Source organism: Python bivittatus, unplaced genomic scaffold, assembly GCF_059951505.1.
Source record: "Python bivittatus isolate LINGU-HERP-01145 unplaced genomic scaffold, Pbiv_v1 ctg000850_np1212, whole genome shotgun sequence".
NCBI lineage: Eukaryota > Metazoa > Chordata > Lepidosauria > Squamata > Pythonidae > Python > Python bivittatus.
Genome location: NW_028277112.1, coordinates 55,321,993 through 55,332,373, shown reverse-complemented (window position 1 = coordinate 55,332,373; position 10,381 = coordinate 55,321,993). Strand labels below are relative to the sequence as shown.

Below are 10,381 nucleotides of genomic sequence, written 5' to 3'. Positions count from 1 at the left end.
TTGCTTGGAAGAGTTAAGGATCACAGTGGATAAAGCAGTAATGTAAATGGGTGCGGCTTTATTAAACATATGAGAAAGATCAGAATTTTCTATATTTGTCTCTGTGTGTGTGTTTTTAAAGGGGGATATTCTTTTTTTTTTTTAAACTATATTAGAGTTTGCACTTTACTGTTCATGTATTTCCTGGTGGGAAACTGTATTTATGCCTTTTATTATATGGAAAATAGGTCAGTGTGTGTAATGGCTGTGTGTCTTGTTATGTATATGAAGGCAGGCCTTTTGGCATTTTGGGACGTGTGTACATGAGAAAGAGAGAGAGATCAGAGGTCATCCCCCCTACTTGTTGCTTTGTTTTATGGGAACCCCACCATGTCCAGGCAAAGGTAGCCATGAGGGACTACAGTTATAGGGCAAGAATCTTAATCTACCTTAATTCATAAGACATCACAAGAAAAGAGTGTGGGATTGCTGTGATGCAGGTGTGGCCCTTTACAGGCGTTTTGTGAAGTTAGATAGTCCAAGAGAAAGTCTGGATGTTATAGACGCTTCTTGCCTTGGTCTGTATAATCATCTCTGCGTTTTCATTGATGTTGCATTTTTGTTATGCCTCGAAATGTATCTTTGGGTAGATTTTATCCAGAAAGGCAGCCAATACATATTTGAAATACAGATAGCAAAATCATGTGTGAGGAAATGGCATAGATACAGCTTTTGCAAGCTGCTATTTTTGACTCCACAAGCCGTATTACCTTCCAAGTAAAGATATCATAGTGACAAAGATTGTTGCCAGGCTGACAAAATGCCAGGCTGACAAAGATTGTTATGAAGCTGCAACATCAATTCAAAGTCATCACATGCCCACCAAAGGAGAGGATGAGCCCATTTGTTCAAATGGAAGTATTTCATACTTAGTAATAACTTCAAAAAAATCTTGAGGAGAACCATTGTTCAATAATTAGATCATATTTTATATATAAAAGAGTACAAATTCAGCCCCTGGCATTTCCAGCCAATCTGAAAGAGAGAAAGAGAGAAAAGCAAGCTGAACAGAGCCATGTCTGACTCAAATTCCAGGTGCTCATCTGTGTTCACCAGTGACTGAAATGGTTGAATGCATATGCTCCTATAACCTTGCCCAAATTACTATTATATAACAAGGTTGTTCACTTCTTGTGGAGGCCAAATATTCGCCTTTAATCTCATTGTGGTCTGACAGCAGATTTATCACTAGAAAATATTGGTCCTTGCCTTTTGCTAGGTAGTAATATAAGACTTATGGATTTCTTCTTCTGTTGGTCCCAGAAGACAGTTTTGGAATATTGCCTGTCATGAAATAAAGCATTGCTTCATATTTCCCACTTCCATGACCAGCTGGAAGTTCTGGGGGTAGGGAAAGCCTTGTATGGGATCAGTGTGCAAGAGAAGAGGGCATTAAACACTCTTTAGAAGGGAACTATGCTTTTTTACAAATCTCCAAGTTAAGGATGGGGAAGCAGACTTCAAAAAAGTTGTAGCAATGGTCTGCAACCTCCATCTTTAGCCCAGGTAAGAAGAGTCTCTCCCCGGGACAGAGGCTTAGAGACCTCAGTAGAGGTGGGTAGGATTTCTACTACAGTCCTGAAGCAAACAGTAAATGAAACAAAGGGAAGGATTCTGTTGTTCTCTGCTTCACATCTGATCTCCCTGGGAGAGTTTTCTTATAATTCCATAGGGATAGAGGAAGGAAGGACAAGGTTGGGAGATTGAAAGGCCATGTAAGGAGAAGAGAAGTTAGTCAACTTTTGCTTATCTTCTGGTTACTCCCTTACCCAGATGGACTTTGGTAACTATTCTGGCCTCCCCCAACCTAGGTGGTAGTTTTTGCCAGACTGGTGAATAATCAGATTTCCCTCATCCGTGATTGATTTGGAATGGGAGAGCCAACAAGAGTTGTGTAGCCAAGATCTGGATCAAACCAAGGATGCTAGTCTCATACATCTGAGTTCCCCTGAGTACTCAGTGCAACATCAGATCATAGGGTCATGGAGTGGGAATGGCTGTATTTTATAGAGGTTTTCTTTCTCTTTCCAGGCTTCTAGCATTGTTCTAGAGTGGTCAGTTCAATTCTTTATTACAGGCATTGGCCAATATAACAGGCAAAATATAACAATCGTTTGCACAGACCAAAGAGAGTGGGGAGAGAGGGAGGGAGAGACAGAGAGCGAGAACATTAAAAACACTAAAAAAAATGGACGTCAAGCCAATTGACATTCATAAATTATAGTGCCCTACAGCAGTCAAACATTAAGATAACAATTAAGATAATAATAGAAATGAATCAGCTGTGAATCACAGGTGGATATTAAAAGCTATTGCAGAGAATTTGGCTACATTAAACACTGTTTTTGAGTTCTGATGAGTAAAAGACGCAGAATTCATCTCATTGCTCAGAAAAGAGGGTTAAATAAGGGGCGACAACAGCCTATTACTGTATGGGTATTTCTAAAAATCACAATATCAGTTTGAATGTTCACATCCAGAATCCTGATGACACCGCTCACCCCTCCAAAGATGGTTCTAGAATATTAGAAAGTTTTTATTGGGGCTGCTGCATTATTGTTTTACTTTATTGTTTCTGTGTTATGTGTTTCAGTTATTGTGCTCTAATGCACATTTTGTTTAGAGTTTTATTGTGGGATTTCAGTCTGTTATAAGCTGCTATGGGAAAACCTGCTTTTGAAGGGTACCATATTTTTTAAAAAAATAATAGGTAAATAAAAAGAATAAGAAACAATGCTAGTCCTCAGAGCAACATTACTTCTCCCCAAAACAAACTGTACACCCCAGCAGCAATCCAAGACTTTCTCATTCCAGACTTCTGTCTTCTGCAGAGCAATAGCTGGTAACCACCAGCCATCAATAGCAATAATTATTCACTTAATCAGAGCAGCCACCAATACCAGTAGAGGATCTACCCTTAGTTTCTGTCATCCCAGCTTTTAACTAACTAAATCACTATTAATGCTTCAAACTTAAAAGTCTCAGCCCTCATTTCTGATATTTCTCTTTTTTGTAGATGCACTTGAGATATGAATCATTGGTTGGCAAGTGGTTAAAAAAGATCTTCATTTTTGCAAGGGTACCTGTGTTAGTCTGTTGGAGTCTGTCTGACAAGTCTTAAGAGATATGTGAAGCATGACAGAATATAACAATAGAAAGACTTCCTTTATGATTTTGGGTAATTGCATCTTAAGACAGTGATTTACAGAATAGATGAAGCAAGCAGTATTTAATAGTATCAGCAAGCATATAAGGTCTGGACTATAAACAGTTTGATATATTTTGGCACAGCTGCCTACTATGCCTTTTAGGTTATGCATGAAAAATCCCCTTTGATATTTTGTTAATGGGTGCACTTTTCCTTTCTTCTGACATGTCTCACTAAAGTTCAACTAATCTGCAGTCAATTCAGGCAGGTTCAAAGTTCAAAAAGATTTTGATAAACTTGAACATTGGGCTCTATCCAACAAAAATGCTGTGAAATGGCAAAAAAATGGCACTTAAGTAAGAAAAAAACAGATGCAGAGGTATAAGATAGTTGCTACGTGGGAGCAGGACTTGTGAGAAGAATCTGGGATCTGTGTGTCCTGGTAGACCCCAAATTAAGCACAAGCCAGCAGTGTGCTGCAGCTGCCAAAAGAGTCAATGAAATCTTGGGGTGCATCAAGAGAGGTACAGTATCAAAATCTTGGGAAGTGATTGTACTGGAGAGTACGAGGGGAGAGGAGAGGAGAGGAGAGGAGAGGAGAGGAGAGGAGAGGAGAGGAGAGGAGAGGAGAGGCATACATGCTACCACAGTGAGAGTTGGTCTGCTTTTGTTGTAACCTATCCCCTTTATACAAACTGGCTATCCTTTTTAATATCTTACAGGAAGAACCTAACCTTTAGAGCAGACAAGGAAATTTGGATATTATTTTATCTTTAGAGAAGGACCCACCCTTGGGAGAGATTAATTATCTTCCCCAAAATCTACTTTTCTCATTTTGGCCATTTTGGTTTTGGCACCTATATTTAATTTCGAATAGTTTCTAAATGCAGCTGTTAAAGAGATATGAAATAGAGCTATCCCGTTATTAATGAAGTCATCAATCTGTTAAGTACAATCCAAAAGCATGTGGGAAATATGTTTTTCCTCATATAACCAATCCTATTTTTTTCTTTGAATTAGTTGTAGTGTTTATTATGGACAGCCATATAGTGGGGATTCAGGGGGAATGAAACTTTTCTCAATAACTAGCTAGGGATCAATATGGGTGCCATTCTGTATTGAGGGCAGGTCCCTCTAGCATTTGCTGTGAATGAACAAAGATCCTTTACATTAAATTTTAAAAGGTCTTACTTACTTACTCACCCTACTGGCAAAACTGAACCTGATCTGTCTGGATTTACCATTCAAATGGAATAAAATGGGTAGAGTAACTTCAACTTCAGGAGTCAAAATCAATTTTTTAAAGAAGTATTTTCAGTATATATTTCTAGGTTTATGCTTTATCATCTGCATACCTATACCTATACCATCTGAGAGCTATCTTATCTTTAGAATGGTGGTTGGTTAAATCAGGAGAGGATGATTAGGTAAAACTGTCCTCAATCTCAGCCAACTGCACTATTCAATGCATCAGAATAGCCCCATTAGATGGAACTAAAAGTCCATCTGGTTCATCAACCAGTTTCCCAAAACAGATATTTCCAAGAAAACTACAATGAAGATAATAGCTTCAATTTGCAGAAGATGATGCTATTCCACATTTACTCAGCTCTTTCACACAGATACTGATTTTGTTCCCCTCTGGACATCTATCCCCAACCATAAGCATGATTTTGCTCTTCCTTAGCATCCAGTGACTGCCTTTTATTAAAATTGGCTACAGTACCAGAATCTTGCAAGTGTGAATGTGCTTCTCCTCTTCCCTCTGTTATATTCATGTAAATTAGGGGGGTGACTGAGAAGTTTTTGTAATCATCCCCCCTTGTCTGGGTGTAAACATCTACTATCTACTTTTTGCCTTGGTAATAGTTCTTCCATATCTCCATCAAGGTCATCCTTTTTAATCTCTACCCTGCCCTCACCTTCTGTAGAGAGTAAGGAAGATGACCTTGATGGAGATATGCAAGAACTGTTACCTAGGCAAAAGGGGCTGAAGCATTTTTTAGGTCCAAAACAGCCAGATAACCTTCAGAAGCAACTCAGACAGACACCTCCCTAATTCACTGAACTATAAGGAAGGGGAGGAACAGCTCAATCAGACTCTCAAGATTCTGTTGTTATAGCCAGTTACAATAAAAGTAGTTTTAGCCTTCCTGTGGAGTTGATGTCCTGGTCTGGTCTATCTCGAGGGACTGATGCCTTCCTTTGGAGATAGAGGTAAATCCCAGGGGTGGAATGAGAAAAGGGTGTCCCTTGCCCCCATCCACACTTCAGCTCTAGACGAAGTGCTACAAACTGTTGTGGGGGTGTTTCCAGTGTTTTCTCAACAGCAACTGAGCTTGTTAATTTGTGGAATTAATGGCTTATATTCAAAGATCACCAGCCTCCTCTTGGCATCACATGGAAGGGGCCTCAGACAACAGATGGGCAATTCAATCAAGTTTATTTTTGGTTCCACTTCTCACTTTGCTGACAGCAGGTTGGTATGGCTTCAAGCTGATACAAAATTCAAGAGTCAGCTGAAAGTAATCCACACAAATATCTGTATGTGTTGTTGTGTATACTTCTAAACTACACATTTTATGTGCTTTTCCTCAGATGTGTATTTTATTGTTATAACTGTATTGATTTTTTAATTTGGTTTTATATTTTATGTAAGCCGCTGAAAGTTATGGATTGCAGTGGGGTAGAAACGTGGTTAATATATAGATAAAATAAATAACTAAATGAATTATGCAATTTGTATCAATTGTGTCATGACATCATGGCACAAATGACATATGAAACTTCATGACATTTAAGGAATGACACACTTGCTCCTACAAAGGAGGCAATAGTAACATTATGACATTGCCAGGAAAACATAACTACCTTTCTTGAGTCTATTTTTTATTTTCTTAAAAAATCAGTTGTGCTCTTCCTTGTGATGTCACAATGTCTTATTAGCTTAGTACTTAGTCAGCAAGCTTTTTAGTACTTTATTCATAAAGTGGTTTTATAATCCTGCTGTTTTAATATTTAAGGTTTCTTTTATTGGCCATGTTTTTTTAAAAGTAGTATTCAATTATTTGTAATTATAGCATTATAGTGAACTATTTCTTTTACTTTTATCAATTTCAGAAACTGGTATGCTTTTTAATTTGAACCTTGCAGTCTTTTATAATAATTGTATAAGATGTTGGTCAGTCATCACAGCAATAGGGATTACAATTTGAATCTATTTTTTGTAGCTTGTTGGGATCATTCAGAGTGGTGAGGACAACAGGAGACTCCAGAGACATGCTGCTACCCTATTTTTTCTTATTTTTAAAAGTACTCCAACCCTGCCCCCAATAAAAATGATCGCAATTACAACACTGAAATTTGGCCATTTTGTCACCAGGTTTTGATGGCATAATCTCCTGGTGCTGAAGAGCCCAAGTGGCATGCTAGGAGACCACCAGGCACCCACTGGCCCCAGGTTGCCCACCCTTGCCCCATATCCATAGTCATCAGTCTATTTGTATATCCAGATTGACGCAACCAGCTCCTCAATTAGTCTGGCTGCTCCTGGTCCAAACAGTGTGCAGAACATATTTTGAAGGGCAATATTATATTCACTGCAATTACTTACAGTGTTGTTCACATGACCCCATTTGCAAGCACATTAAGTGATCTAGTGAGGCGCAACTCAATCCAAATAATAAAATCCAAAGTCTTTGATAATGAGCCACAGAAGTAGAGTTTCTAACCCCTTGAAATGCACTGACCCATGAGCGAGTTATTTATTTATTTATTGGCTTACTTGCATCGATCTAAAAACACCGGATTCTAAAAGGAACAATAAAAAAGAAACAAGAGATAGGCAGTTTCTTTGGGAGTTACATTTGCCCAGGTCAAGAGGTGAGCCTGTTGGGGAATGCCTGCCATTAGAGTTATGTCTGTGTTAGAGGAGGATTCACAAGGGAGATCAGAGCCCATTGAGCAAAAAGTTGGCACATGTTACCTTTCACCAGCAAGATCGTTTTTTAAAATATATAGACCACAAGGGATTCTTGCTTAAGAGTTCCTGGCTAAAAAACTCTGAAGGCTATTAGAAATCCTGCTGTGGAATTTCAGAAACTGAAGCGAAGTGCCATTGTTTCTCCTTCTGCCCCATTATATGCAAATGTGAATAGAGCCATGGGTGGGGGTGGGCAGGGGATGATTCGAGGTGAAGGCTTGAAAAGGCAGATTTTTCTTCGTTTTTTAAGCCATACCTTCCCTGAAATTTAGAAGAGTGAGGGGTGGACCCAGCAATAATTTCCATAAGGATGAATGGGAAACCATTTGGCCAAGACCCTTCATAGCTTTGTAGCATTTGAATCTCATGTCACAAAGTATTGCCCACCCCACAACACTTTCCATATTAATCACTGTGAATGTCTGTAAGAACTTGGATAGAAGTGGATCTGGCTCATACTATGTTGACTAAGAAAAGGGCCTTCTTTGTGGTGGCACTCAACTGCCTGCCTGCCTCTCCTCTCCTCTCCCCTTCCTCCCTCCCTCCCCGTCTCTTCCTCCCTCCCCGTCTCTTCCTCCCTCCCCGTCTCTTCCTCCCTCCCCGTCTCTTCCTTCCTTCCTTCCTTCCTTCCTTCCTTCCTTCCTTCCTTCCTTCCTTCCTTCCTTCCTTCCTTCCTTCCTTCCTTCCTTCTCTCTCATCTTTCATCTCTCTCTCCCCCCCCATTCCTAAAGGCTCTACGTCATCTAGATTCAAAAAACAGCTTAAGATACCTTGCAACAGCTCTCCTGGGACCAAACTGCCTTCAAGCTCATCATCTTGTTAATTTGTTTTTATTATTATGCAGCTAAACACTGTAATTTTATTGTTTTATTGTTGTGTTTTCTCAAATATGGTTTTATTGTTTTGTGTACTAGGCTTCCTTGAATCATCATCATCATCATCATCATCTACAGTGGTTGATGTATGGATGCAGCAACATAACTGAGTTTTTCCTGCTCTACCTCTCCAAACTGCTATTTTCCCCCTTAATTTAAGTTACATTTATCTTGGGTGCTAAGTCTCAACAAAGCTTTTACTTCCTGAAAACCTACCCTCCTGTCTCCCACCATTCTTGTAAGCATCATGTTAAACCCAGAACACATTTTAGACAGAAAATGAAGTAGGGATACTTTGGGGGTGGGGTGGGGTGGGGGGAGGCATCAAGGAAGCTGGGAAATCCAGTGAAAGAAAGAGAAGAACAGAATGAAATTCTATTCTCCCTTCAAACAGGGTTGGCTTGAGGATTACGGAGTGCCTCCATGATGCCATGTGATGGACCTTCTCCTCTTCCAGGAGGCCATGGCAGCTGACTTAGTAAGAGTAGTGGGCTTTAGCAGTATGGTGGCACCTGAATTTTGTTGACATTGAATTTTCTTCCTATGAAATGTCAATCATACTGACACTTTTTCACTAGTTGACATATCACAAAAAGGGAATTTCGTTCCCTAAAGTATATGTAATGTAAGGGTGAGGAAAGGTTTTTTAAAATACATAATTTTCATTAAAATGCTTTAGGTCAGCTTCACACATAATACATTCACAATGCATAAGAGTACTTCCACTTAGGAAATGATGTTCTCTAGTTCTGTTACTGTAGCTCTGATAATACTTTTCCTACTTTACTTCCTATCAAGAACCAAGTCATTTTACAGGCTAACCTTCAGAGGCTTCACCCACAGCAGCCTGGGACCTGGTTTTGTGTGATGTGATTCCATGTGACACTGGTGTGTGGGCAAACTCTAGGACCGCATGAGTGAAATCAGTCAAGTGGATCATTGGACTGCCATTATCTCTGTGAAAAATGGTGCAGGTTTAATTGGAAAAGGAACCCAAATTAAAAATGCACTTATGCTAGTATGATATAAATTAATCCCCTTGAGAGATCTTCAATTTTTCAGATTTCATCAAAGCTTGGTTTCAGCATTCCTCTTCTATTTTATCTGCTAAGGAATTCAGATTTCACGTGTAGCTGCATCAAAAGGTGAATGACTGATATGCGTATAAATGGCTAGGTTTCTTAAAAGTTACTGTCAGTGCAAGCAGTAGTTAATCATGGCTGCTACTGAAAAGCATTCACCACTGGATGGATTTTTTTTTCTTTCATTCCCCCCATATTTCCTATTCCCTTTCTTCCAAGCCAAGGGATCTTTTGGAGTTGATTTTGACAGTGCAAGGGGAAAGAAAATAAAATAAGTTTCCATTCTGGAAACAGAAGTTCACCTGGCAATACTAAATGTAGCCCCAAGGTTCTGTTACTTTTCAGATGACATCTACTTTGCCATTTAATCTCTGGTATATTTTGCTATTAAAATCATCAGCTGGAAATAATGTACAGTAAAATCTTAGTGCTTTCCTTTTAATGTACCCAAACATCTCAAATAACAAGAAGAAATACAATATTATCTGCTACACCACTCAGACAAGCATCACAATCATCACAGGAAATAATAGCACCAGGAAATCACACTATTTTCATTTTAATCACTCTTTAATGAATTAAAATGCACATGCTGTGTTAAAAAAAAAATAATGAACTAAAATATGCATATATGGATTAAGGTATTTAGAAGCAGGAATGGATAAGAATTTGCGTATTTTGGGTTTTATCAAAATTTCCAAAACAATTTGCATAAATAGGATAGAAATAACTTGATTTTAAAGAAATGCAGGACAAATCAAACTAATAGAGTTGTCCATATGAGCAAAAGGTTGTTAATTTTTCAAATCTTGCTTCGAATCCTGAAAAAGGAGGGAAAGAGAGAGAGAGAGAAAGAGAGATTTGTTATAGTCAAAGACCAGCCAAACACACATGCTCACACACACACATGCTGACAGTATGTCAGTTACATGAAACATAAAACAAAGTTCCAAAATGATGTCAATAAAACTACTTGATTGCTGTCATTCCATAATAGCAATTGTGCAAAATGTGGCCATGATATTCATCCAGCCTGCCTGTCTTGTGATAGACAGGAGATGGTAAATTCTGCAAAAGGAACAGCACAAAAGGAGAGATCCTACCTTGCAGCAGTGATCTGTATAAAAGGAACAACAAAAAGTATTACACCTGCTCTACTTTTTCATTTTACATGAACAAGTTGAGGCAGAGCGATATTGTGGTTTTCCTCCAGTAAGGCTAAAGGTAGAACCTTCCTAATTTAATAGTGTTTCTT

At 38.8% G+C, this 10,381-nt stretch overlaps 1 long non-coding RNA gene across 1 annotated transcript; it reads left to right on the top strand.

Moving 5' to 3' along the window:
• Positions 1–5,342: 5,342 nt before the first annotated feature.
• Positions 5,343–8,236, top strand: LOC148213843 (uncharacterized). The gene is made up of 3 exons (XR_015793744.1): positions 5,343–5,404; positions 5,563–5,666; positions 8,084–8,236. It is a non-coding gene; the product is annotated as an uncharacterized LOC148213843 (long non-coding RNA).
• Positions 8,237–10,381: the final 2,145 nt, after the last annotated feature.